Here is a 12,790-nt window from a genome sequence, read left to right on the forward strand (position 1 = left end):
TGTAGGATCTGTAGTAATGTCACATTACTAATATTGATTTGTGGTTTCTTTCTGTAGGATCTGTAGTAATGTTCACATTACTAATATTGATTTGTGGTTTCTTTGATTTTATCTTGTTTGGTATTATTAGAGATTTTCAATTTTATTAATCTCAAATAATTTGTATGTACTGATTTTCTCTACTATACACTTGTTTTCCATTTTATTAATAGCTGCTTTTTATTATTTTTTTCTCTCCATTTTCTTTGGGTTAATTTTTTTCTAATTTCTTGAGATGGATATTTCAATCACTTATTATTTCTCTTTTAATAGATATATTTATGATTAAAAATTTCCTTCTAGACATGGCTTTAGCTGCATCCCAAAGCTTATATATTTTATATTTTTATTAGCATCTAGTTCAAAATATTCTGCACTGCCCGTTATAAGTAATCCTTTGACCCATGCATTATTCAGAGATTATCATTAATTTTAAGACCTCTGATTATTTCTCAGGTTTTTTGTTTTCGTTTTTGAAATGGATTTCTAGCTTAAATCCATACAGTCAGAGAAGACACTACTATTTCAATCACTGGAAATGCATTGAAAATCATCTTATTTTTATAATGTGGCCAATTTGATAAATGCTCATTTTGCACTCAGGGAGGATTTGTGTTCTGTAGATTCTCTGTGTAATGTGTATAAATCAAAAATATTAACCATGTTAAAACTATAATTCAAGGTAAATATTTATCTCCATTTACTCTTCTTTCACTTTGTGCTATTGTATTTATGTACTTAAATTCTATGTGTTTTAGTTGCATAAGACCTTCCCATTTCTTTACTCTTCCTCGGTTCCTTATTTCAATCTGAGAGATAGTCTTCAACTTAATTTTAGTGCAGAACAATTATGAACAAGTCATCTTTATGTATGACAAAACCACATTAGTTTCATCTTACAAATTTATATATGTTTATTGGGTACTGAATTTGAAGTTGGCTGATAATTTCTGTCCACACTGAAAGTGCCATGTCAGTGTCTCCTTACTTCCACAAATTATCTTTAGAAGTTACCTATAAACCATTTTGTTGCAACTTTATAGGTAATGAGTCCTTTTTCTCTGGCCTTTAAAAATGTTTTCCCTTGTTTTCAGTTTTCAGGAATTTACTTATTATGACATGCTCAAGTATGATTTACTTGGTATTATTCTGCTTGGACTTCAGATACATTCTTTTTAAAAAACTATTTATTTATCTATCTATCTATCTATCTATATCTATCTATCTATCTATTTGTTTATGAGATAGAGCGTGCACAACCTGGGGAAGGGTCACAGGGAGAGGGAAAATCTCAAGCAGACTCCCTATTGAGTGGGGAGCCTGACACCAGGCTCGATCTCACAACCCCAAGATCATGACCTGATCCAAAATCAAGAGTTGGACACATAACTGACTGAGCCACCCAGATGCTCCAGATTCCAGAGACATTATTGAATCTTTGCAAATCTTTTTAGCCATTATCTCTTCAAATATTATTTGTACCCTTTTTTTCTTTTTTCTCTTTTTGTAATTCCAATTAAATGTGCACGTGCTTTCTCACATTTTCTACTCTTTTTTCTCTCCATGCCTTTATCTTTTTTTTTTTTTCATGCCTTTATCTGAATATTTTCTAGCAACATACCTTTGGTATGATATGAATCCTCTTTTTCTGTCCCTAATTTATTGTTATTGAATTGGTCATTTCAGTTATTGTATTTTCAGTTGTAGTATTCTCATTTGATTACAAAACTAAACCTCCATTTGCTCCCTTCAAACCTGTGTACTATTTGTTATTGTATACTTTACTTCTTCATATGTTATCAAGCTCACACTACATTGTTACTCTTTTTCTGCCTTAGAGTCAGTTTTTCTTTTAAGTTTAAGAACTTTATTGAAGGGGCACCTGGGTGACTCAGTGATTGGGCATATGCCTTTGGCTCAGGGCATTATCCCGGAATCCTGGGACTCCCCACAGGGAGCCTGCTTCTCTCTCTGCCTATGTCTCTACCTCTCTCTGTGTGTCTCTCATGAATAAATACATCTTTTTTTTAAAAAAAAGAACTTTTTTGAAATATAATTTATATACCAATTAACCCATTTACAACATAAAATTCAGTGGTTTTTGGTATACTTACAGATATGTACCATCATCACCACAGTAAATTTTAGAACATTTTGATCGCCTCAAAAAGAACCTCTGTGCCCTTTGGCTATCATCCCCTAGGCCCCAATAACTCAGCCTTTACCATCTACTAATCTGCCTTTGTCTCTCTAGATTTGCCTATTTCAAATAATGAATATGCATTAAATTGTATATATGATCCTTTGTAATTGGCTTCACTTAGCACATTCTCAAAGTTCATTCATGTTTTAGTATCTTCTGGTACTTTATTGTTTCTTATGCTGAATAACATTCCATCATATGGATATACCACATGTCTATTCACTTGTCAGTTGATGGATTTTGAGTGGGTTCCAACTTCTGGCTATTAATGAATAATGCTGCTATGAACATTCCTGTGCAAGTTTTTGTGTGGACATATTTTCATGTCTCTTGGATAGATACCTATGAGTGGAATTGCAAGGTCATGTGGTGAGTCTGTGTTTAACTGTTTGAGAGAATGCTAGGTTGTTTTTTAGGGCAGCTACCCCATTGTGCACTCCCACTAGCAGTGTAGAGAATCTCTGGGGTCTCAATGTCCTCCCCAACATATACAATTGTTTAGCTTTTCTTTGCAAGTCATTCTAGTGGTTCTGAAATAGCAATTTATTGTGGTTTTGATTAACATTTCCCTGATGACTAAGGGTGTCAAGCATCTTTTCATGTACTTTAAATTATCATCCTTTAGAACAATTAAAAATAACAGAAATTTTCCCTCCTGTTTATAATTTCTGGTGTATTTCATTTCTTTGTGTTGAAACAAATATCCAAGTAATACCCAATTTCCTCTGCTTAAAGCATTTCATTTAACATTTCTTAATGCTTAGTGCAGGTCAGTTAACAGTAAATTTTTATAGCTTTTGTTTGAAAACCTGAAAAAATCCAATTGTCTCCATTTTCAAAAAGATATTTTCACTGTATATCAAATTGTGACTTCACAGCTATTTTCTCTCTTCTTTTGGTGTTTTAAAGATGTCACTATTGTCTCCTGGCTTGCATAGTTTTAGCTACATATCTGTTGTATTCTTTGCTGTCCTGTTTGTGATGTTTCCTTTATCCTGTCTACCTTCAATATTTTCTATTTGACTTTGATTTTTAGAAATTTTATTATGATCAGTCTCAGTGTATGGGCTCTCTATCTAACTCTCTCTCTCTGTTTTGGTATGTGGTTGCATTCATTAAATTTGGGATTCTTGGGACGCCTGGGTGGCTCAGTAGTTAAGTGCCTGCCTTCAACTGGGGGCGTGATCCTGGAGTCCCAGGATCGAGTCCCACATCAGGCTCCCTGCATGGAGCCTGATTCTCTCCCTGCCTATGTCTCTGCCTCTCTCTCTCTCTCCTTCTCTCTCTCTGTCTCAAATAAATAAATAAATAAATAAATAAATAAATAAATAAATAAATATCTTTTTTTAAAATTTGGGATTTTCTGTGTTGCTTCAATCTATCATTTGTTGTCTTTGATCCTCAGCCATTTTCTTATTTTAAGTTTATATTTTTGGCTCTGTTTTCTCTGTCTTTTCCTTCTAGGTCTTCAATAACCCATATGTTTGACCACTTGATACTGTTGTCTCACAGTTCTTAGATGCTCTTTTTGCTTTTAGTCACTGATTTTTCTCTCTTCATATATTTCAGTTTGGATGATTTCTATATTGACCTATCTTCAAGATCACTAATTCTTTCCTTATGTGTCGTCTGTCTTATTATAAGTCCATTGTGATAATTATGCATTTCTATATCTCCTGAAATTATTTTACAATATTTCTACTTGACTCCTTTTTATAATTCTTCATTTCCATGCTGGAATTCCCCCACTTTTTTTATGCATGTTGTTTTTTGTTTATGCATGTTGTTCATTTTTTTCACTAGATTTTTAATATAAATGATCATAGTTATTTTAAAGATTCTACCTGATTGTTCCAACATATGTGTTATCTCTAAGGTTCTGAGCACAGTTCTGGCCTTATCTTTTGATTATGAGGTTGTTTCTGGTTTTGTTTGGCTTGCATCTATGTATGTCCCATAATTTTTTTTTATTATGTGCCAGACATCATGTATAGAGAGATAGAGACAGAGGTAAGTATTATTTTTGCCTGGAAATAGCTATGTCTTTTCTTGAATCAGGCCACTGGTGGGAGGAGCAACAGATTGAGTCTATGTAGATGGTCACTGATCTGGATTCGTGTTTTGTTGTTGCCAACCAACCACAGACTTCAAGTTTCTCCATCACTGGGCTGCTGCTACCCTGTGCTTGGAAGGAGATCTAAGGTGTGGTAAGGTTTTCCTCAATGTTCTTACTCTATTCAGCTTTCAGCATTCTCTGTATCCCTGCACCACCTCTTGCATCTCTTTTCAGGAGGAGTAGGCTATTATTTGTTACTTACTCCTAAGCTAACAGTGAGAACAGGAGGATTTTTGGTTCTTCCAGTCCAGCCTTAGTCTTATGCATACTCTGTGCATTTGGGGCTCAAGAGTGGAGCATTTTCTGCATGGCTGCCCACCCAGCAATAACAGTCCAACTCTTCCTTATGTCTGTGGAGGCTCTTGGACAAGAGATCATTTCTTGCTGCTCCTCCAATGATAGCAGACTTCTGCTTTGTAACCACGCAGGATCCTGGAACTAAAAATGGTTTCTTCCTCTCCCCAGGAAAAGAAAGATTTTCCTATTATTCTCCCCACCCCAAAAAAAAGCTATGGATTTTGTCTAGGCCCCGGGCAGAAAGATTTCCTATCTTTCCTTCGAGGCTTAAGTCTTTGTTTCATATTAGACAAGGGTTCAGGGAAACACATGGAGTTTCATGCCTGGCTCCTCATTCCATGCCTCCAGCATCCCTGTACCTTGGAGGGAGATCCTCTGGTGTCTTGCCCTTCCCCCAGTCATTCTCGGGAGCCCCCAGTGCAAGTCGATAAAACATTGCTTGTGAACAAGTACAGGTTCCTCTTCTGTCTGGGGCTTTTTGTCATTCTAAATTTTCACACCAGCCTACATCTGGCCTTTCAGAATTCATTCCGTTAACAGAGGACATTTCTTTCTCTCACGCTCTGTCAAACACAGTTTGTGCGTCTTGTCTCCATTTGAAGAGGTTTATCACTTTTTTGGAATTCAGTTCATTGGTTGTCTTGTGACATCAGTCTGTGATTGGCTCATAGAAAGTTGTATTTTGTAGATTATTCAGCTTTTTCTTGTGCCAGGTTGGGAGCTACGTTTTTCTGTGGTTTTCTGTGCCAGGCTCTCCTCTGGAAAAGACTGGCAGGGCCATCTTTTGGAGGAATTTATATTCTAGTAGAAGAGACAGATAATAAGCACATACATAGATAGGTAAATAAGCAAATAGGAGGTATACAATCATATATAGATAAACTCCAAACAATGGAAAGAGCTATAAGAAAAAAAAAAGGCAGTACACAATCACTGGGAGAGACATTGGCATGCTACTTTCAGTTATTATTGAGGAAAGAGAATTAACCAGCTATACAAAGGTGTGGGAGAACATTCCAGGCCCCATATACTAGGAAGTGAAAAGTGGTTCAGTAGAGTGAAGCATGGAATTGATATTGCCAAAGAATCAGGAGAGAGCTGATCTGGGTAGAATCTCAAGAGTGATGGGGAGAGTAGCAAGAGATGGGATAGGAAAAACTGGTGGGGACTTTTTTTTTTTTTTTTCTGGTGGGGACTTGATGTAGGACTTCCCAAACTATGGTAAGGAGTATGGATTTTATTTTAAGTGTGCTGGGATTCACTGGAGTGATTTCAATTATATCATGAAGTTCAGATATTTGGTTGTGGAGAGTAATCCTGATCACTAGAGATCATGTGAAGTTGGTATCTTTCTCTGAGGAGTACCCTTGGTGCATCTTGAGCATTAATCCATACTCTACTCAAAATTTTTGATGTTGAAAGGATAGTCTCAGTTCATTAGTAGGGTTTCTTACCCTGGCTTCTTTATACTACCCATGCAATTTTATGCATTTGGTTGAAAAGGAAAAAAAAATCAAAATCCATTCTGTGACCTTGAATGCAGAATTCTTAGAACTCTAGATGATTTTCCTATCCCAAGAAGAGATGCCTTTAGGAGAATTACAATTCTTTATGGATTAACTTCTCAGTGTAGTTCCCATAAGGTTAGTGCTCAAAGGTCAATGATATGTATCAAATTTTAAAGAGGTAATGCATTCTTATCCAACCCCAGTCTTGCCTTTTCCAGGAGCTTGTTCCACTTTTTCTGTCCTTCGAGTGAGGAAAATAGGCATCAGTATTTATAGATTTGATTTTCAAAAATCAAATTCTAACCATCTCACCTTTTAAATGGAACTAACAACCTTAGAAGCCACTTATTAACTATGCTACCAAACACTTAGAAAGAATGAGAGAAGGCTTGATATTGGACTGCCACAAGAACCAGTATTGTCATCAAAGGCCAGAGAACTCATAGCTGAGGTTTCCTAAAGAGAACATCTTACATGTTCATTTGTCCTTTTCTTATTTTTTCTTTCAGCAAGCATTTACTGAGCACATACTACTTGATGTTCTGTGAGGCCCACACACAAAAATAGCAATGTGATTTCTGCACTGAAGGACTTCACACATCTAGAACAGGAAATAAAACAGGCCAAAATGGTTATACTTAATCTAGGCAAAACTCCATGCTTCAAAGAGCTACAGGGAATGAGAGGAGCTCAGTTTTTGACCTTTTAGTAAAGTCAGAGGACTCAATTCTTTTGCTGTGAACAGCATTGGAATAATCAGGGCTACTCCATACAGCTGGAGTCTTCTCAATGGGATGGTAGTCTCCTTTTTTAAAGGCATCATTTGTAAAGATAAGAAAGTTGAGAGGGAAATGGGTTTTTGGTGATGGTGGGAGTGTGTGCTTGGGTAGATGAGGCAGTGAAAACATGGTAGCCACTTAACCTGGGCCTCAGGACTGGTGCTCTGAAGATAGCAAAAGATGAGAAAAGGTAGTTCTGGAAGTCTGTTCACATTGGGGTGGTAATTAAAGTCATGAGGCCAGATGAGCCCTCAGTTGGAGAGACTATAAAATGAGGCCACTGAGGGCTGGCCCTGGAGCTTTGGGGAATTACTGATTCTTACAGAAAGTCTGTAGCCATGGCAAAGCCCTGCCTGTGTGGAAATCACAACCGGAGCCTCGAAGTCATTAACACGAGTCTAACTAACTGTGCTTTTGCCTGGTACAGACAAAACACCACACAAAGCAATTAGGCACCACTGGTTACAGGCTGAATGTTTATGTGAAGGCTAGACATGAATTCCAAGTTATTTAACTTGACCTTTGTGAATAAAAGCGCTCATGTAGGAGGTTTGCTATTCATTTTTATTTAGCGTAAAGCAGAACCCCATTGTAAGGACCTCTTTTTCTTGTTTTTCACTCCCAGGTAACTTTATCCTCCTGGTCCTCCAGGGAATAACCCAGGTAAATTGACAAAGCACATAAACCTAAACTGCCTGAGTCAAGTTTTGGTTTCTGTTCTTTCTTCAATTATAAGTAGCTATCTCAGGGGGGCCTGGGGCTCAGAAGACAGATAGAATTTATCAACTGCTGCCAGAATGTAATTTAAAATGAGTCCAAGAGGAAAAGAGCCTTCCCGAATATTCCCACCATGGGACAAGGAGTGGGAGGGTGCTTGCTAGAGCCAGGTGTGAGTGGGGAGGCCCTTGCAAGGATGTTCCTGCTGACAGCCTTTTGGGGACTTCATAAAAGTCGCTAACATGACTGGTTTATCTTGTGCCCTTCTTCCTTGAAGAGTGAGTTCTTTCTCCAAAAGTGACTCTATCTGATGTATATTTAGCTTAAATCAAGCAGGATTTTTGCAGTTTACAATTAGATCCAGCAGGAAGGCATGGTTGTAATGCAACTCTTTGCAAAACAGACTTAGTAAACAACGTCTATAAAGGCTTCCCAGACGCTCTGAGACCCATCCAGGGCTTACATCCAGGCTTTGCACCTTTTCCAACACTCTGAAACTCGACTCTGAGCAATTTGAAGCATTTGACACAGTGCATGCAAATTGCTGGAAGGAGAGTGGCTAAAAAGGCATTTATTATTTGTCTAAGCCATTGATGAGCCAGAAAGAGAAGACAGAAATGAGCAAGCCAGGAAACAGGTAAGGACGGCTGAGGAGAGAACAGAAGGAGAGCAAGAGGGAAGGAGTAATGCTCAAGTGGGTGGACAGTCATTGGGAGGGGATCTCAGAGGGTGTTAAACCCTGAACATTTGTGATCTCCACAGTAGTGGTGAATCTGGATAATCCTTAGCAAGCAGCCCAGTGATGCTGTGGACCAAGCAAGAGACCCCTCCTCTTAGTTCACTGAGGAATTTATTAAGCCAGAGCTGCTCAGAAGGGAGGAGTCGACAATGAGATTTGCCCACCTCATTCTGTCTTACCCTGGAGGCAACCCAAATGGGGAGGAGGAACTGGGGAAAGACATCTTAATGGCTTGCTGGAAAAGAAAAGGAGGTCATAATATTCAACAAACAAAATAAAACCTACACTCTCAACTTTGCTTTAAGGTTGAGGATTGCCCACACCAGCCAGACTGGAGCTCGGAGTTCCCCTTACAAGGGAAATTCACCTCAGTCACCCACTAAATGTTCATTGTTAGAAACTAATAGTTGATATCTGATAAAGACATGATTAAAGGTATTATGTAAAGATATTCATTGAAAGGTGATGCATAAGACCAAAAAAAAAAAAAAATGTGAACCTTCTCAAATAGCAAGAGGAACATCAGAAAAAGAGTGAGAAAACAAATAAATAGACCACCTGGTATAAAACATGCACACACACACTGCAAGAGCCAAAAAGCATTTTTTGAAAGTGTATTTTATAATACTAAAGGCGATATTCACAATAAACACATAGTAATATCTATGTATCCAATAAAACAGCAACAACTTGCAGAAAACAGAAACTGCAGGTGAAGCAAGGAGAGACAGACAGAAATGCACAGTTAATAAACAACAGTAATACATTTTTCATAGCCCATCACAAATAGACAAATATCTGGGAAGGATCAAAGCTCTAAGTAACACAGTAATGTGCTCTTAGGGATATATGTAAAATTCTGAATTCCAATAACAGAGAATAAACCTTCTTTTTAAGTGCACATGAGGGATGCTTTAATTTTGTAAAGAATTGTGAGGGATGTCTGCTGACTCAGGCACTTGAGAAGTGCACGGGTTAACTTGTTCAGGCACACCTAAATCCAGGTGCCCAAACAGCAACTGGAGTCTCTCTCTTTCTCACCTGGTCCGGCTTTGTTCTTTTTTGGTTTGATCCTCAGGCAAGTTTTTTTCCAAGAGGTAGCAAAGAGGAGCATCTGAAGCTCTTCTTGCATTGTGTGTATCATTAAAGATTGTGACTCTGCCTTCTACCATCCACATCAGTCTCTAAGAAGTCTGATGGGCCATTTACTCGTGTCTCCACCATCGCCCGGTCACTGAGATGAGCTACTCCTGTTGTTCAACCTGCGTCTTACATCAATCTCAAAAACAAGGTCACAAATCCATGTAACTGAAAGCCTCTCTAGCATCATGTAGACTAGGAGAGGTGGCTCCTAAGAGAAAATCAGGGGCTTTTGTATTATAAGAGAGAGAAAGGGGCAAACACAAATAAGAAATCTTCTGCCTCACTAATAACATGATAGATGAATACTGTATTAATGAAGCAGAAGGCAGGGGTAGAACTCATAAAGAAGTGATTGACTTGAACATGGAAGATAGTGAGTGGGCTTGAAAGCTTGAGTGGAGGATATTAGAAGTGGAAAGAACAGCAAGAGCCAATTCCCCTGCCTGGAAAGAGAGAAATGGTGGTTCAGTATAGCAGGGGGGCAGGGCAGGGGGAGGGGGAAGGAGAAGTTGAGGAAATGCTGAAGCAGGAGAATGGAGATGTGCATAGGTTTGGACCACAAAGGTCTCACGTGTCACTGAGCTAGTCACCTCCACCCCTCCTCGGCTCTGCTGGGAACCAGAGTGGGATCCTTCACTGACTGGCTTTCTGGAAGTTTCAACAGTGGGAAGCACAAGTAGAAAACAGTAGGGGGTGGGTAGTGGAAGCAGGACAGAGGCCAGGCTGTTTCTCTCTCGCTGTGCACTGAGTGGCCTCTCCAGCATCAGCTCTGTGGTCCCCATGGCTGAACTCCCCCTCCTGCCCCTTACAGTGGCCTCAGTTTCTGCTTCTAGCTCCCATCTCCTCTTTTCTTTCTGTGCTCTTCCACTAGCTGTAGAACCAATTCCTTCTCGAAGTCCCAACTATTTAGAAGCCTAGAATAGTTTCTTTTTTCCTCAGTGGACTATAACTAATATAGCAATACTGTTGAATTTGGACTCTCTCCTGTGTGCAACAGGAAGGGTCTTATTCTGGAGACTGATATGTCGGATTTATGCCTTAGAAAAACCCCTCAGGCTATGGTTGGGGAGAAATTGGAATAAGGATGATGAGTCAGAAGGCAAATGTTATGTAAGAGAGAGATGATGAGTGCCTGAGCTAAAGCAGTGATTGAGAGGGTTTATTGGCTTAATAATATACTTAGGAGGTGGCACTGTCAGGCTCTAATGACTAATTGGATGAGAGTGTTTGCACATAAGCATCAGCCATTTTAGTATGAGCCTGTGAGGAGTGTAAGGGAATGGCATGTTTTCCCCTCTGTTTCCCATCTTTTAAACATCAAAGTCTAGTGTCCAATGATTTGTGTCTGGTTTACTGGTAGTGCAGCCTGAGAGCACAATTATTAGGAAGGTCCTAGAGCTGGCCAAAGGAGGAGTTCTCTCTCAATGAACATATTCTTGGGGTCACATGTACAGGGGGAAGAACCTAAATGGAGAAACTGGTGGATCTCTGGCCTTTCTAGCTTTAGAATGAATCAGAGAAGACACTCAGATTTCTCTTCCAAACCTAAAAAGCTCAACTATCCCTGTCCTGATTATCTCTTGCTATGTAACAAGCTCACCTAAACCCCAGAGGTTTAAATCTCATGATTTTGTGGCCTAAGAATTCAAGCTGAGCTCACCTGGGTGATCCTTTTATACAAAAGAGGTCCCTTGGTGGTATTCAGCTGATACAGAGGCTGGGCTTGGCGGATCCAAGATGACTTGACTTATGTGCTGGTACCTTGTAGGGATGGCTGGACAGCTGGGCTTAGCTGTTGATCAGTACACCTACACACAGCCTCCTCATCATAGTAGTGTCAGGATAGTTAGACACCTTAATAGTGGCTTAGCACTCCAAATGTGACACAGTAGAAGTTACAGAAACATGTATAACTAGACACAAAGCACACTTCTGTGTTAATCCATCATTGGAACCCTTCACAGCCCCACCCAGAGTCAAAGGGAGTGGCCACAGACCCCCCCCCCCAAACTCTTGAAGGACGGATTGTCAAAGAATTCAAGGCCATATTTTAAAACTACTACCTTCCCTTTAGACACACACCTTTTATCTAAATTCAGTTCTAGAGATAGCTAGAGAACACCTTGCTCAACCCACACTCAGGCGATAATGTGAGTTTGGCAAAATATAGTTACACAAAGTTAAACAATTTTCTCAACTCCCCAGGATTCTCAGAGCCTTGAAAAGCCTAATATGTATGGGGACTCTCCAAGAGTAAGATAGGGTATGTGTCATCTCCCAAAGTATTTTGACATTGGAATGTCCTAAGACTAGTCTTCTGCATAAGACATCTTGAAAATGCTGACTTAGGCAATGGTTGAAACAAAGAGAAAAGGAACAGACATCATCTCTTTTTTTCTAGAAGTTTGAGAAGCAAGAATAAAATTTTTAAGAATAAAGTAGACATGGTCTTCTATGATGACTTAAGAAACTGGAAGTCACCTAAAGCTGAGTAGGCAACACGAGTATTATCATACGCTTCAGAAGCAAGCTCATAGACGCCCCAGTTCATACAGAAGGAAAAATAAGTACCTGCTTAAAGAAATATTAGTCATAAACTACCCAGAGTATTTTACAGGCTTTTTATTCTTTCTGAATATCTTAATTAAAATTTAAAATGACTGATAATGTTAGCTTCTTTGAGAACTACAGGAGCATCCATAGAGGCCCATGGAAAGCACAGTGTCCTGCGATCCTTTCTGAAAGTAAAACAATACCATAAAAAAGTAAGATATTAATTATTTATTATAAGGCTATAAAAGAAGCCAAGGAAGGTATAGGGCCTCATATAGGGCCTCCTTTGCTTTGGGTATTTGGGTTGGCAGGTTACAGGACAGAAGGGAAATAACTTTGAAATTACAGGAAATCAGAGACAGGAAATTTTCGTTTTGGTCAAGAAGCCATAATGCCTTTTGGTGAGCTCCATTTGATAAGCCTCAACAATAACTGAAGGGGGTAGGGGACTCCCTATTAAGCTGTTTCAGGACTTAGATATATTCATCTGGAAAGATATATGGCTTCATATTACTTTCAGCATATTAAGGTGCCATTCCCAAACAAGATGATCTACGGTATTCATCATTCACAACTCACTCCCATACAGATTGGGAACAGTACCCCCAAAAAGATCCTACCATCTAGCCAACATGCAAAATACAAAGATCCGAGGAAGTCTGGTTTTGATTTAAGGACAGGACAAGGCTGCAGGAA

At 39.0% G+C, this 12,790-nt stretch overlaps 1 long non-coding RNA gene across 1 annotated transcript in view; it reads right to left on the minus strand.

Moving 5' to 3' along the window:
- LOC144291711 (uncharacterized) overlaps window positions 1-12,790 on the minus strand; it is a 211,727-nt gene that overhangs the window by 13,805 nt on the left and 185,132 nt on the right. The window lies entirely within an intron of this gene.

Source organism: Canis aureus, chromosome 20 (genome assembly GCF_053574225.1).
Source record: "Canis aureus isolate CA01 chromosome 20, VMU_Caureus_v.1.0, whole genome shotgun sequence".
Taxonomy (NCBI): domain Eukaryota; kingdom Metazoa; phylum Chordata; class Mammalia; order Carnivora; family Canidae; genus Canis; species Canis aureus.